General features: G+C 35.2%; 1 long non-coding RNA gene across 1 annotated transcript; it reads left to right on the top strand.

The window, feature by feature from the left end:
* The first annotated feature begins 7,177 nt into the window (after window positions 1-7,177).
* Window positions 7,178-16,123, top strand: LOC129270053 (uncharacterized). Its single transcript, XR_008585516.2, has 3 exons — window positions 7,178-7,266; window positions 9,883-9,930; window positions 13,057-16,123. It is a non-coding gene; the product is annotated as an uncharacterized LOC129270053 (long non-coding RNA).
* Window positions 16,124-17,304: the final 1,181 nt, after the last annotated feature.

The raw sequence follows: 17,304 nt of genomic DNA, 5'->3' as shown, positions 1-17,304 counted from the left end.
ACAAAAGACTATCCCCCTATTGAAAATCTTCTAGTGCATAATTATAATTAAAGAGTATAATAGCACAGAGCCTTCTTTTTGAAACAGGTTATCCATTGAATGGGTGTACTTAGTCCAAGAGTCTTGAAGAAGCGCTGAATACCTCATAAAACCTGTGTACAACCCAGATGAATGAAAATTCCTCATTGAAGTTTTGTAAAGAAACAGCATTTTAAGTCTAAATTTAAATGTACTGTTGGAAAGAATGAACAAATGGAATAAATGAACAGAGTGTATTATGTATGGGCTTTAAATCAGAAAGAATTGTATCAAAATGGTCCGCACTCCCTTTTGGGCTTATCATTTTTAAGGCATGCCAGACAGATACATGTACACGGACGTTCTGAAGAACAGCCTTTGGCTGATGTACATTTACATGTACTCAAATAAAATAAATGAATGAAATGAATGAATGAATGTACAGTGATGATAGTTTACATGTAGTAGAACTGCCTCTTGAAATATATTTTCTTGTAAGTGCATAAAGGATGCTGATATGTGGGGGGGGGGGGGGGCTGAGGTTATCAAAATACCCACCCAATGAGAAAAGAAAAAATAGAAATTCTGCAAATCCTTATGCTGTTTGCCCCATCTAGCAGCAGGGACGCTGGCTGAGGCAGGGTGGTCACTGCTACATCAAGCAAACTTATAAAGCTATATATGCAGAAATTATTCTTTAATAGGGGGGCAGGGAATACATGAAGCATGAAGTGCTTGAAAACGTATTCCAAGTGAGGGAGCGATTCAAGAGCAACCAAGCTTTTCATAATTTAAGAATCTGGTGTGCCTTTTTCCTGGGTTTTTGTTCAAATATTATTATTTTTTTATTATTTATTGTGGGAGAGGAGAGGGGTACATACAGTATAACTATTCCTTGTCTCCTTTGCTTCATACTACCACAGAATTCTTACAAGTTTTGTGTCTGGGTTGGAATACCATGTTCATGTAAACTTGTTAAAAGTGAATCTAACATAAAAAATATCTGTGGGAGAAGAGGAAATACATGTATGACCAGTGATTTTTTTTAAGGAAAAAAAAAACTGGTACCAGGAACAAGAAAGTTATGGTTGATTTAAAAGAAAACATGGGTAAAACTAAAAGGCAACCTGGACTTGTTCTGTAAACATCCCTTTTCACTTGTAATTGTATATTCTCTTGTAAATTGATTGTAAACTGTTTTTGTTGAAATGCCGAATAAAATAATAATAATAATAATATTGAGTTGCATTCTCCTACAGTGTTTTGCTTCATAAGAGTTTATTGTACTCCTTAAACCTGGTTTCCATAAGTCATATTAGTACAGTGTATCATGCCATATTAGGTAATGCAGAGGATTTTCATAACAGAATACCACCCACAATGCAGCTGCATATACAATCAAGGGTTACTCGTATTTCCTTTTTAATTCATTGTCAGAACCTTCCCATATCACTTCAGATAAGAAAAGATTTTATGAGGATTGAAGGAATAGAAAACCTTTACTACCTACACTATATAGAAAACAGCTTTCTTGGTAACCATGCCATCAATGGAGTGACTCATTGAAACTGAATTTTGAGGTAGGCCTGAAGTAGGCCTACCCTTAGAATTCAAGAACTAGAATTTTTATGGAGAACTATTAAATATACATTATGAAACTATGCAAGTATCAATGTGTTCAGACTATCTTCCTCTTACCAGGACATCTCCTGGAAAACTCATAGTCTAAACGATCAAAAGAAAAATTCCCTGTCTTGTTTTCTTCCCCTGGGTTTTTGGAAGGATAGGCGACCTTGACTCGTAATCTGATAGGGCGTAGCTGTTTTGTCATTCATGTGGTGCTTTGCCATGCAGGGCAGTCTCCCCCCCACCCCCGGAGTTGATGGGGGGGGGGGACGTGTAGATGCTCGATCGTAAATCTCTCTTTCCGTCCCCAGGTAAGGGGGGGGGGGGACAGTGCGAATGCCAGGTATTTGGTTGGTATCCACATGGTCTATGAGCAGATAATCAACTCTCAGGTCAGCCTGCACCATGCATCATGACTAAACCCACTTGGGATGTGATCAATGTCGGTTTCAAAATTTAAATGGTAACATGAAACATGATTGAAAACGTGGTTACAAAATGCAGATATGAGAAACAAACGGAGTGTTCAATGTCCACTATTCCCGGTCGTAAAAAGTAAATGTCTTTCAAATTGTGATTCGGAGGAAAATTAAAATGTCGAAAAAGATGCGTCCGTAAACACAATCAGCTCTAATATATGACCTTGAGCATCGTGAATGCGAAATTGAACACAATTGCAGTTTGAAACGTCTTTAAATTTGCTCTGGCAGTGGAAGCCTACACAAACAGATGCTAGAACTGACCTTTCTTGTGATGGGTCAAACTGAGCACTAAAGCTGCGCTAACGAAAGCAGGAAATTTTAAGACGATCAACATATAATCGGCTTTATATTTTCGACACTGAACAGTAGTCCAGGATAGGCCCCATAGACAAGGGGTCGAACCTTGTTTTTTAGATATACAATGTTTTTTTATGGTTTCTTGTCAATTCGAGGGTGCTGGTTCCGAATCTGAATGATGCCACTCTTGTAACCTTGAGCATTTTCCGCAAATTGGCAAAATCCAATATGGCCGCCAAAATATGCAAATTACCCATGAAAATCATAAAATTGCCAACACATTAGCTATAAAATACATGTAGTTGTTGTGCAGAAGTGAAATACCAATTGGAAAAGCGATATTTGACAAAATATTTATTTATTGATATTCAAAATGGCCGCCATAACCCCTGTATACTTTATTATGTAGAATATGAATGGGGAAAATATTTTTTCAAACAAGAGCACTATTATTGCATGTGATTGTGACCTGCGAGTGGACTACTGTCTGAAAACATGACTATTAACAAAACTATGTCATTTGTATACTATCTAATGTGATAAATGCTGTATTATGATATTCAAAATGGCTGTCATAGACCCCTTATACTGTGTACAATATATAAAAGGGGACAAATAATTTTCACAACCTTTGAATTTGTTTGACTTTAAAATGCCAATAACTGCGAAATATTGGTGTAACACTGTCTGACAACAAGGATTTCTAACGAAACATATCATTTCCCTTGCAATTTCGGTAATTATGCTGCATGTTGACATTCAAAATGGCTACCATAGGCCCTATCTGTATTATGAACAAAGCGAATGAAGAAACTAATTTTCACAAGAGTAAAAACAATAAAATGAATGTAATTGTAATCTATACGAGTGAAATATTGTCTAAACACATGATTTCTGGCGAAACATATCATTTCATTTTTCATGCATGAGATAAATGCTGTATTGTAAAATTCAAAATGGCCCCTATGGGCCCTTACAGTATTATCTACAATGTAAATGGGGACAAATACTTTTGAAAGAATTAGGATTTGCCTGACTATGAAATCCATATAATTCTGTTGTATAAGGAAAATATTGTTTGAAAACTTGATTTTTGTCTCACCTGCATAGCAGAGTGAGACTATAGGCGCCGCTTTTCCGACGGCGGCGGCGGCGGCGACGGCGGCGGCGGCGGCGGCGTCAACACCAAATCTTAACCTGAGGTTAAGTTTTTGAAATGACAGCATAACTTAATATGTATATGGACCTAGTTCATGAAACTTGGCCATAAGGTTAATCAAGTATTACTGAACATCCTGCATGAGTTTCACGTCACATGACCAAGGTCAATGGTCATTTAGGGTCAATGAACTTAGACCATGTTGGGGGAATCAACATCAAAATCTTAACCTAAGGTTAAGTTTTTGAAATGTCATCATAACTTAGAAAATATATGGACCTAGTTCATGAAACTTATACATAAGGTTAATCAAGTATCACTGAACATCCTGCATGAGTTTCACGTCACATGACCAAGGTCAATGGTCATTTAGGGTCAATGAACTTTGGCCGAATTGGGGGTATCTGTAGATTTACCATCATAACTTTAAAAGTTTATGGATCTGATTCATGAAACTTGGACATAATAGTAATCAAGTATTACTGAACATCCTGTGCAAGTTTCAGGTCACATGATCAAGGTCAAAGGTCATTTAGGGTCAATGAACTTTGGTCAAATTGGGGTATTTGTTGAATTACCGCCATAACTTTGAAAGTGTGTTGGTCTAGTTCATAAAACTTGGACATAAGAGTAATCAAGTATCACTGAACATCCTTTGCGCATTTTAGGTCACATGACCAAGGTCAAAGGTCAATGAACTTTGGCTTAATGGGGGTATCTGTTGAATTACCATCATAACTTGGAAAGTTGATGGATCTTTCTCTTGAAACTTGGACATAAGAGTAATCAAGTATCACTGAACATCCTGTACGAGTTTCAGGTCACATGATCAAGGTCAAAGGTCATGTAAGGTCAATGAACTTTGGCCACGTTGGGGGTATTTGTTGAATTACCATCATATCTCTATAAGTGTATGGGTCTAGTTCATAAAACGTAGAAATAAGAGTAACCAAGTATCACTGAACATCTTGTGCGAGTTATAGTAGTTTTCAAAATCAGCACTGCTGCTATATTGAATCGCGTGATGCAGGTGAGACGGCCAGAGGCATTCATCTTGTTTAATGAAATATAACATTTCCTCTCCCATAGGTGATAAATACTGTATTTTGACTTTCAAAACGGCCGCACAAGCCCCTACAAATTCTGTAACATGCGTATAGGGAAACTAATAATCACCAGAATGAGAACCAAAAACGCACGTAACTATGTGATGTATAGGTAAAATTTGGTCTTGAACATGATTTCTGACTAAATACATCACATAATGGTTGAGAAGGTAATAAAGGCCTTACTTTGAAATTCAAAATTGCTGCCATAGCCCAAAGTAGTATGTACATTGTAACTGGGGACAGATAATTTTGACAAAATTTTTACTATGAAAATGGCTTAATTTTGATGTAAGTGTTAAGTATTGTCTAAACCCAATGATTTCTAACGAAATATATCATAGCTTGTGTCATAAAGGTGATGAATGCAGCCTTTTAAAAATGAAAAAATGGCCGCCATAGTCCCTTATCTTAATATGTAAAATTTGAATGGGGAAAGATAATTTCCACAAAGAAACATATTGCAGCCATTTTGAAATTTAAATATAGCATTTATCACCTAAATAACATAAGAAATGATCTATTTGGTTACAAAATCATATTTTCAGACGATATTTCACTCATACATGCAACACCATTTAGTCAAGCAAAGCCGAATTCTGTTAAAATTATATGTTCCCATTCACAAAGTACATAATAGGCCTGACTTTCAAAATACATTATTTATCACCTACCTGGCAGAATGAATGATATATCTTGTTAGGAATTATGTTTTCAGACAATATTTTACTCTTAGATCACAATTATATGCATGTTATGGTGCTGACTCATGTGAAAGTTGGTTTCCCAGATCGATTGTACATAATACAGTCAATGTCTTTTGGCGGCCATTTTGAAAGTCAAAATACAATATTTAACACAAATATGAAACCCGAATAATATATTTCGTTGCAAATTATATTTGAAGACAGTATTCCACAAAAAAAAAAACGTTTTAGTGCTCACCTTGTGATTGTTGTTGTCCTCTCTCACATCGTAGATCATAATTTTAGGGCCTTTGGCGGTCATATTAAATATCAAAATACAGGGTTTATCACATACATGGCATGTTAAATAATAAATTTCGTTAACAATAATGTTTTTAGTCAGTATTCCACTCGTTTATCTCAACAAAATGCATTTTAGTGCTCACTCTTGTTATTTTTTTGTGTCACCATTCACATTGTACATAATAGTGTTAGGGCTTTTGAAGGCCATTTTGAATATCAAAATACAGGATTTATCACATAACTGACATAACAAATGATATATATCGTTAGCAATCATGTTAACAGACATTGCTTCACTCATAGATCATAATTACTTGCATTTCAGTGCTCAATTTTGTAAAAATTAATTTTCCCCATTCATATTGTACAGGGGTCTATGATGGCGGCCATTTTGATATCAAGAAAATAAATATTTTGACAAAAATCATTTTTTCAGATATTATTTCACTCCGACAGCAGAATTGCATGTACTTTAAAGCCAATGTGTGGACAATTTTATGATTTTCATGGGTAATTTGAATATTTTGGCGGCCATATTGGATTTTGCCAATTTGCAGAAAATGCTCAAGGTTACACGAGTGGCATCATTCAGATTCGGAATCAGCACCCTCTAATTGACAAGAAACCATAAAAAAACATTGTATATATAAAAAAACAAGGTTCGATCCCTTCTATCCTGGACTACAGTGCACCGCTGATCGAGTTTGTGTTCGATTGTTTTTGGAATTGATTTTTCAATCATGATTCATGTTGCTGTTTGAATTTGAAAATCGACATTGAACACACCCTAAGTCTACTTTCAGTTTGGTCTTAATAATTACAATTTGGTTTTTATCGGTCTGATAATCACTTGGTCTAACTGTCATTTAGTAGAATGGTCAAATGAAAATCTGGTTCATACATGTGGTAATCACATAGACTTATAGTGTTGTTAGACCAAGGCACAACAGACCAAATGGTGAAAAGGCTTCAGTAATACCTTGGTCACATTTGCTCTACGGCGGCCGTACGGCGAGTTGAAAACAGCAGTTTTAACATTTTTTGTACCAACTACATATAGGTGGTTTGAATTAAAATTAATAAGACGGCTGTTTTTGACTCGCCGTACGGCCGCCATAGAGCAAATGTGACCAAGGTATAAATGACAATTATACTTTGTTTAGTAGCATGGGTGTCAGAGCAGAGGATTATCTTTTGTATTTTTTTTTTTTTGGGGGGGGGCCTCAACAATGTAGATGCCCCCCATGAATAAAGGATAATCCTCTGTGCAGACACCCATGATTAGTAGACAAATTGGTTATACAGTAGGTGATCTAGGATAAGACCATGTTGGACTAGACCTTCACATTAAGCCCTCATGGAAATGTTCCACCCACCTTGTTAACAGGCATTGATAATGATACTAATTTATTCTTACATCAAATATCGTCCCTTGACTGTACATGGTAAATGATACACATTTAATCTATAATTTATGTCAATCGACAATTTTTTCTTTCTAGATATTGTATGCCCGAGAGATTGACCAGAGGAGCTCCACCTTTCAGAAGTCACTTCTAATGGGTAAAGCTTTCCAGAGGAGAACAAAGGTGAGAGGTTTAATGTCTATAAATTCCTTTAGTCTATGTGACCAGCTACCCCAAAACCATTAAAAAGTCGCTCAAAAGGAATGTTGAGATTTTTATATCGTTTGAAAAAGCACATCCTTAGATTTGAAATGATATATAATTTGCCAAAATCGATCAACAATATAACCCACTCAAATAGTTGATTAAATGCAGAAAAAGAAAGAGGTTCAGAAAATAAGGAGAAATCAATGTTTGAAGTTTGGGTTCATGAGATGTGCACACTGTGCAGTATATCGATGAAAACTCCAAGTAGTCCACTAAAACTTGTGTCAAAGAAAGTCTTGTGTCTTCTTTCTAACCAACTTTACAACTTGCAATTTTTACAGTATAAAGAAGAAGAAATGCATGTACTCCTTCACATAAGCTATTTTTTTTAATTTTGGCTTTTTGAAGACCAATTTCCTATATTGGCTTTACAGAGAACCTTCCCGGGTGGTTGGGGGGCTGGCTGGTCACAAATATGCAATTATTAAAGGGGAATGAAACCTTTGGAACAAGTAGGCTTGTGTCAAAACAGAAAAATCAAAGAATAAGAACAAAGACAGTTTGAGAAAAATCAGAAAAATAATGAGAAAGTTATGAGCATTTGAATATTGCAATCACTAATGCCATGGAGATCCTCCTATTGGCAATGCGACAAGGATGTGTGATGTCACATGTGAACAACTTTCCCTTTGATGGACTATAAAATACCCCCAAAATGTATCTTTTTGTTTTTTCTTATGGTGATACAAACTCTTTGTCCATGATGTATTCTTTGAAAATCTGTATTGCATGCCCTCCTATAGAAATAATACATGATCTACTGATAGATGTGATGAAAAGAGGCAGTTTAAGTGAAATACATACTAAAGTAATGGGGAGAGTTGTTCACAAGTGACATCACACATCTTTGTCGCATTGCCAATGTGAGGATCTCCATAGCATTAGTGATTGCAATATTCAAATGCTCATAACTTTCTCATTATTTGTCTGATTTTTCTCAAAATTTCGTTGATCTGTTTCTTTGATTTGTCTGTTTTCACAAACTATCTTGTTCCAAAGGTTTCATTCTCCTTTAAAGTCAAATTTAATGTATACATGTACATTCCTCTTTTCCTTATAACCCATGATTGGAAACTGAGCCTGCATACATATATGTATATATATGCTACCAGGGTCTATGGAAAATGTATATTATAGCATAATGTGATGTTAAGATGAGAGCAATAGCAACTATTCTCTTAATAAATGAGTTCTTACCAAATGCTGTTTGGATTTACGCTTGTATACCTTATTTGATCTTCTAATTGCAAACAGGGAATTTGTGTTCGCTAATAAGTTTTTGCAAACTCTTTTTAAAGAGTCGTAATCAAATGTAGTAGAAATCAGTGGCTGTAAATTACAGCTTAGCAATTGAGTTTAAGGCTGATTTTTTCAACTGATCATACACTTTAATCGTCAATGCAATCAATCATAAAAATCGGTCCAATTATTAAATACTGTATATCTTTATGCTATAGGACCTAGTTTGATGGATAATTTTGCATGGCTGTTGAATACATGCATGCATACATTAAATATTTATTTAGCGCTTTTCCATTAACATGCTCAAAGCGCTTTGCAATAATATGAAAAATAAGTAAATTCTGCTCTCCAAGTGCTTACAAAAAATATGTGCATGAAGGGGATATTATTGAGAAAACATATATGTGTTTTTTTAGGCATTGAAAAAGTATAAGTTTGAAAGTAATATTCCATCAATTGGGAATACAATGCATGATTAAAAAAAAAAACTTAACACTAATAAGATGGGGGGGGGGGTTCCCTTGACTTTTTAAGCAATAAATCCACTGCGCAATTTTTTTTACCACGTCGCTTGCTGACTGTTTTTTTAAAGTCTCGCACAACTTTTGATACCAAATTGCGACCCCCTGGTACGTACATGTAGTTCTAAAATTACTCAACATTTTGTAAGTGCATGCAGACCCCAAATTGCTCAAAAGCATATATTTGTGTACAAATCCAATGCAAACAGTGTTTTTTGCCAAAATTCATAAATGTAGCATTATTTTTCCTTTTACTGATCAAAATCAATTAATTTCATCTTGTTTATAATGTCTCAGGCAATTTCCATTGAAAAACCAAAAGTAAAAAAAAACAAAGAAATACATAAGAAATTAGAAAACAATAAAATACATAAGAACATGAATATGATGTTGAACTTTTTTAAGGACATTTGATCAGATTCCTATAAAGAGTCTGTGAACCCCAAAAGAGCATTTTAGGGGCATTACTTAGGTAAATTAGAGCTAACTTCTGATTTTACACATAAATTAGCATAATTATCTAGCAATGAGTTTTTTTCGCAGAATTTGATCTAATTGTTTTGTAGATTATGCCATGGGTAATGCGCATGCCAATTTTTGTCGCAATTGCATGATTGACGGCCGAAGGGGCTGAATCAGCACCCCCCCTTCTTAGGCGTCGAAATAGCCCAGTCTTTTTATGGTTAAATGTTATGCAAAAGTAGATTTATCAGGGAATTGAGCAATTATCTAACTTCTCAATCACTTTTCCTTGTTAACCTCATTTCAGGCGTTAATTCTAAGATCAGCCATGCTGAAGAATAACATTCAAGTTAAGGTAAGTGATGGTGATTAATCTGTAATCACTCGCTCAGTTCTTGAATAGGCAGATTATTACATTCAAGGAAAGCCCTACCAGTATATTTCTGTTTAATAATCTGAGAATGTGAGGATTATCTTGACACATAGATGAATGGCTTAATGCAAATGTTGCTGTAAAAAAGTAGCATTCCGTTTACGTGTGTTGATAACTGTTGCTGCTAGAGCCGGAACTCGTAGTGACATTCACACACATAAGAAAAGATGAAATTGGAAAATCATTTCTTTTCGTGTATGTGGGTGTGTGTGTGTATGTGAAAAGATAAAGAATTGTTGTGACCCTGATCGCGATTCAAATAATGGTTCTTGTGAGGTTTTTTTTTTCTCAGAATAATCGCGATTCCAATGATTTGCTGAGCACTGTGTGTGAATCCTCTCACAGTTTGACTTTCTTGCTGTGTATCTAACAATGCTTAACACATTATCATAGTCCTATGGTGTGTTCAATGTTGATTTTCAAATTTAAACAGCAACATGAATCATGATTGAAACTCAATTACAAAACACCGAACACAAACACGATCAGTGGTGCACTGTTCAGTGTCGAAAATATAAAGGGGTTTAGATGTTGATCGTCTTTAAATTTCCTGCTTCCATCAGCACAGTATAAGTGTGTGCAGTTTGAAACATTACAAGAAAGGTCAGTTCTGGCACCTGTTTGTGTAGGCTTCAACTGCGAGAGCAAATTTTAAGACATTTCAAAACTCAATTGTGTTCAATGTCGCATTTGCAATGCTCTAGGTCATAAAATTGGAACTGATCGCATTTACTAACCCATCTTTTTGACGTCTAAATTTTCCTCCCAATCATGATTGGAAAGACGTTTACTTTTACGACCGGGAATAGAGGTCATTGAATAGAGCCTTGCTTTGTTTCTCATATCCTTGTGTTGTAATCATGTTTTCAATCATGATCCATGTTGCTGTTTAAAGTTAGAAACCGACATTGAACACACCCTTATTTGCATATTTTGCATACGTATCTATCCAGCTCTTTGAATCAGGGTCAGTCTCCGGTAGTGCAAGTTTTAAGCAACTTTTCCTTGTGATTAAAACTCATGGTTCCTGTGCTGTGTGAAAAAATATTGAAATTCGGATCACATTTCCATTTTCAATTTCCCGTGTACCCCCTCCCCTTTTGTCATGAATAGGTTTTTAAAATCCACTATTTCACAGTGTAAAATTTGCACTATGCTTCAATTGATGACAAGTTATCATTTCATATTTCCTAGTTTCAAAAGAATTTGTCCAAAAAAAAAATGTCCTTCCATTATGTAAATGTAAAGCATGCTCAAACGAAAAACATCCTAAGATTTTTCTTCGAATTATATGAAGGATAAGAGAAATAGAATGACAGAGCAAGACAGAGAAAGAGAAAGAGAAAGAGAGAGAGACATGGCATGTGTTGGACTTGAATTCAAATGTAAAGATATGATCAATAGCAGTGAACATATCTTGTGGGTATTGAATTTAATTGATTTAGTCACAATCTAACCAATAAAGCATGGAATTCATGTATTGGCTTGCTACCACGACAACTAATATGAATCTTGTGTCGTTTTCTTTCAATATGGACGCTAAAACTGTACTAGTTCTCTAATGTGAGTGTTAACGGAGGTGAGGGCTTTATATTGGCTGCTCTCCGTATTTTGTTTTCCCTGTTTTCCATGTGATCAGTAAAGTGTTTTATGAGGCTTTCATTTTAAAATGGGATACTCCAATGGTGAAATTGGATGAATTGAATAGAGGGAGGAAAAACACTAAAGCTCTACCAAAATCTGAATAAAATAATTAACTATTGGGGTAATTCCATAACATCACATCACCCCTTCCCCCTTTCTCTGCAAATGGGGCCATCCTGAAGTTTGTTTTCTAGTTTATTTGGAAGTTTTTGTTGCTTGCAATTTGCCTTGGCTTAAGAAGTTTATGAAACGGAGTAAGAAAAAAAGTAAGAATAGAGGGGAAAGATGGGTTTTGGACCCCCCCCCCAAAAAAAAGAGAAAATCTTCAGATTGACAATAAAGATATACATTTTCTACATACTTTCTTTAAGACAAAATATTACTGCCCACTGACCAACATGTACAATATTCATTAGCTCCAAAAGTGTGGGGTTTTTTTAATCATGGTTTAAAGATGCTGATAATCAGATTTTAGAAGAGAATACCCCACTCTCTGTATTAATATTTTGGTAACCCTCCACCCCCCCCCCTAGTGCAGTAAAATTCAATTTTTATTTGCTATTCACACTACAGGTTAATATTTATTTTGCTAACAACCATTTGAATTCAAAGCAAAATGCATGCTTGTGTAATTATGAGCTTGAATTTTTTAGTTAAGCCCTTTTGGTTTGAGAAATTTATATCAAGCATAAAAATTGATTGACTTTATGAAATTAGGAGAGTTCTCTTTGCTATTTTCATTTCATTTATGGTTTATTTTTAAGTATCTTAAAGTAAATATTTGTTGCCTTTTACATATGTACACTTTACTTTCTAAAGCAAAACTAGTAAACATTTTAATGTAACGTATGGTCAAATTGGTCCTTTCATTTGATATATATTTTTCATGCCTAGTGTACATTTGATTTCCTTCATTTAAAATTTCATTTGCTTGTAATTCAAGTAAATATTTGTATTTTGTTTAAATGTGAACCCCTACCCAAACAGTGTTCTCCATTTTTTTTTTCCATTTATGGTTTAAGAATAGTCTTATCTATAGGATCCTATTTTCCTGTAAAATATACCTTTTTTCCCATTTCTATTGTTTGTGTCAGATGAACATCTTGAATGAAGTTTGATTTAAAAAATTGTACTGAATATCATCAGTAATCTTAGCAATAAGTCTGTTTTCAAAAACTAATATTTAGATAAGATGTATATTACATTATTTAGAAAATTCAAAGAAAAGTATTTTGTTTTGATGGGATTTGCATCAAATCCCCTGGTAGTTGTACTTGTAAGTTGGTGACCACTTGGAATTCAATTGTATCTTTGATGTTTGTTTTCATTTGTGACATCAATTTATTTCATAGTCATCATTATCACTGTAATGGTTATTTGTCATTTCCCCCTATTTCTATGCAGCTACAGGACAATTCTAGTGCATCGGAGGGAGTCGCTGTAGGAAGTGGAATAGCCCAGTCAACGCGATGATGGTAACTCGCACTGCCCTTCTTGTAAATACCATTCAACTATTATTCACTGATGTCTCAAGGGAGGAGTGAGGAAAACTGGAATAGCCTGTATTGATGCTAAATGGCATTGATGATAAATGTAGCCATATTTATCACGATTTCATGTGATGTACTGTATCTCCATGTCAATAGAGATCAGTCTATTCTTCACATCAACTCCTGATTTATTACACATTATTTTCTTTATGTTTTTGTTAATGTAATCTAAGATCTGATCATCTACGTTGTTATAGATTTAACTCAGACATTTATATTTATTAAAATTTTATATTAAAATTGGTGTCATAACAAAAATGTATCGAGTGAATCTCTCATATTGTGAATCATTCGATCCAAAACTTATGGCACAGTGTACGAAATAGCACATTTTTTCCCCCATTTTGTAGTCACTTGCACATGGGGTGTTATAACAGATACAAAATAGTGAAGAAACATTTAACCTGCTATATTAAAGCTATAAGCCCAATCAGCAGATGAACCTTTTGGGGTAAGTTTGTTTTTGCCATTTACTAGTTGTCATGGAGCCCTTCTGTAAATGGCTACTTGAAAATAAAAATAAGCACTCATTGGTCAATTTAAAGTAGTATTGTGATATTTTTCACAATAACAGTTATGTACTCTAAGTTGACCCACCATTTATAGTTTGAATCAAGGTCAAAGAAAATATTCTGAAGAGGTTTAATGCATAATGGTCATGCTTCTCTTGAAGCTGCTGTGTGTTGAACAACTTCCTGTTAGCACATCCCAAGGGAGAGGTACATGTAAGGCATATTGATCTGTACACTATAATACTTTTGGAAAATTTGACATTTTTGTTGTATATTTTATATTTCTGCATCCTATTGTAAAATTTTATGAACTTACTCCAGGAAATTTGTATTGATTTCAGGTCCAGTTACAATAAAGGCAATTAAGATCATTCCCCATGGTTTGTGAGAGGAGGGGGGGGGGGTGCTGAGTGATTACTGAGAGGGTAGTGATGAGGGGGAGCTGTTTCATGTAGTCCAAGGTTTACTCTAATTGCACTTGACTTTGGAAGCCCTTTATGTCACTGGTTCCTTTTCAGTATTTAATAATAATTATAATAACGGTATATTTACCCAGGGTAGCCACTTCAGTTCTGAAAACTGTTCACCCAGGGGGCCCTGCTATTATTATTACCCGGCTAAGCTAGGATACCGATTCAGGTGCGCACAGTTTTTTGAGGAATTACTTCCTGCCGGTACCCATTTACCTCACCTGGGTTGAGTGCAGCACAGTGTGGATAAATTTCTTGCTGAAGGAAAACACGCCACGGCTAGGATTCGAACCCACAACCCTCTGTTTGAAAGGTGAGAGTCAGAACCACTAGACCACAGTTCATGGTTTATAAAGCTTTTCGCAAAGTTTCCTGTTGCTTTACAACAATTGCATATTGTATGTCCCTAAATTTGAGACTTAAGTTGCTTGTGCCTGTGCATCAGTTTTTGCTGTAAAAATTGCTGAACAACAAGGCTTCTTCTCTACTTTGCAAGATTCATCTTTAGACAATGTTAATGAAATGCCACCAGGAAGCTCATTTTTGGCATGCCATATTCCAGTCACAGAACAAACTGCTAATGGAATACATTGTACCTCCCTAATGATGGAATTACATACATGTATCATGCTCTTAAGCAATTAATACATTATGCATGTACATAAAATGTGCATTTTTATATAACATGTTGATAAAGTAAAGCATATTTTGGTATATCCTGCAAGAGATAATCGTGGCAACTTTTCACATGAGTGACATGATGGGCCTGCCATACTAAATGGAATTTTTACCCCTACCATTTCCAAACTTCTTGCATCTGCTTGATGCCTCATTTTGCAGCTCATGCAAGTTACCAATTCATGCTGTATGCCAGCGCAATGATGCCTGTCAAAAGAATGGCAGTATATAAATGTGACCACTTCACATAGGTATATGAATCAAATTTGATTGTCTATAAAAAAATTAATCAGGAAATTTTTGCAGAAATGTCCATAGAATATAATCAATACCTGCCTAGGTTTAAAACAGCACCTATTGTGTATTATTTTGGTGCATGAAGATCATGTAAGGAAACAGTTCACCGTACTGTTGGTCATTACATTCACCTGCACACATTTCTCTACAAGGCAACCATGGACAGGAAAGTTGTTGTTCATTTCATGCTGTGTTGCATCATTACATAACTCCTGAGTTGAATAGGCCATATTGAGGCATCAAGCATACCATGCCCTCTGTTAGCAAGTTTAATATTTTATTTTAAGTAACAGGTTTAGTGCACTATTAATTATCTCTGTTCAAGCTTGAGAATCTTAAATGGGCTTTGGTACAATATGAATTTGAATACTTGATCCTTTGAAACACTAAGGGACTGTCTCCGAAAACTGGCTATTACGTGACTCTTGGCTTTGCAAATGACCACAATATTACCAGCCAAGTTAATCCCACAAATAAATCACATTTAGTGTATAGCTGAATTTGATTCAGTAATAATATGAGCAATGATATGAGTTATAAAGCAAAAAAACAAAAACAAAAACATAAACTGTGTTCTAAAAGAAATTGATCAAACTTTACAAGGGCACTGTACAAATTCCACTCAGACAAAATGAACAATATTTTTACTAAGACAGCTTCACTAAGCACGTTTCAATGATTAAGAGATCAGTTCAATCACAGAAAGGCTATAGCCCCTCACATCGATTGGATTCAGAATCCATCCTTAAACTGAAAGATCACTGCTTTTCGTCTTCTAGAGAAAGTAAAAGGTAATGCTAGAATTATATAGTGACTTGCTCTTTTACTCTGTTGATGAATTACATGTTCTTATGTAAGTATATGTTATGTCAATATATGAGTGATGCATTCAATGTTGACAAGTACCAAGATCATTGTAGATCTTGTAAAACATGTTAATATTAAAATCTGAAGATAAATGTGACAGTTCTTTTTGTATTATCATTATACATTTGGTCAGAATAGGGGGAAATGTAGATAGTGATTTGAGCACAAGAATGGCCCTATGCTTTATGGGCAATACCTGGATTATTTGTTTATTTTCTTATATAAAGTTTTTGACACTGTACACTGTCCCCTGTACGCCAGTAATGAATATTTATCCTGCAAGAATATGATTGGGAGAAGATGCAAGAAGACGGGATATGTGAGATGAGAAAAGAAAGGACAGGAGTTGACTAAGTGGATTGAATACCGGACAGAAGAGAGAATTACAGAGTAGAGAGAGAGAGAGAGGTAGGGGAGATTTTAAAGAAACAAAAAGATTTTTTTTTAGAATAACATTTTCACATGTTTTTTTTTTCTTTTGGTTTATGGCTTTTAGATTGTAAAGAAAATAGTAGTGATACAGTGATATGGGATGTATTAGTGATCTCCCTTCAAAATGTTACATTAAAGCGCTCGACTCTTCATTTTTTAATTTGAATTTTTTAAACGTCAATTTTGACAAACGAGACTTTATAGCATTCAGTCACTAAGAAAGAACGGACGCACAATATGTACCTCCTGGAGACTCGATGGGGGTCAAAGCTGGTGAAAAACAAGGAATTTTAAGAGTGAAAGCAAACTTTCAAGATATCTTATTAAATACGAATTCTTTTAAAAAGCTAAGGAATTTTAACACGTAATTGTAAAAAAGCCAATACGTTTTAATCCATTTTATGATCATGATGGTATAAGTCCATTAAAAGTTGACGTTACCGTGATGGTTTAACTCTTAACTGTTTGTTACTCTTAACTCAGACCAGGGTCCCGTAACAAAAAAGTTAGCGATTAATCGTACGCTTGATTTTCGCGATTGATTGTACATTGTAGTCAATGCAATCAATCGTTAAAAATGTTCTACGATCACTGCTAAGCTTTGTGTTACCTTAGTGTTACGGGCCCCATGATATACGGGGGGGGGGGTGGTGGTAAATTTGATCCCCCCTCCCCCAGATCTCGTGCGCAGATTGCGCGATCGCCGCGAAAATTTGCGCGCGTATAGAGCCGGATGTAAACTACAAGACTATAGGAACATTCTCCCCCCAAATAATTGTTTATTTGAGTAATAGTCGACTCCAGGGATGGAGCGGAAATAGAGGGGATGGGAGTCAGAAAGAAATT

Source organism: Lytechinus pictus, chromosome 10, assembly GCF_037042905.1.
Source record: "Lytechinus pictus isolate F3 Inbred chromosome 10, Lp3.0, whole genome shotgun sequence".
Taxonomy (NCBI): Eukaryota; Metazoa; Echinodermata; class Echinoidea; order Temnopleuroida; family Toxopneustidae; genus Lytechinus; species Lytechinus pictus.
The sequence above is the reverse complement of the archived record's forward strand: the minus strand, read 5'-3'. Positions and strand labels throughout refer to the sequence as shown.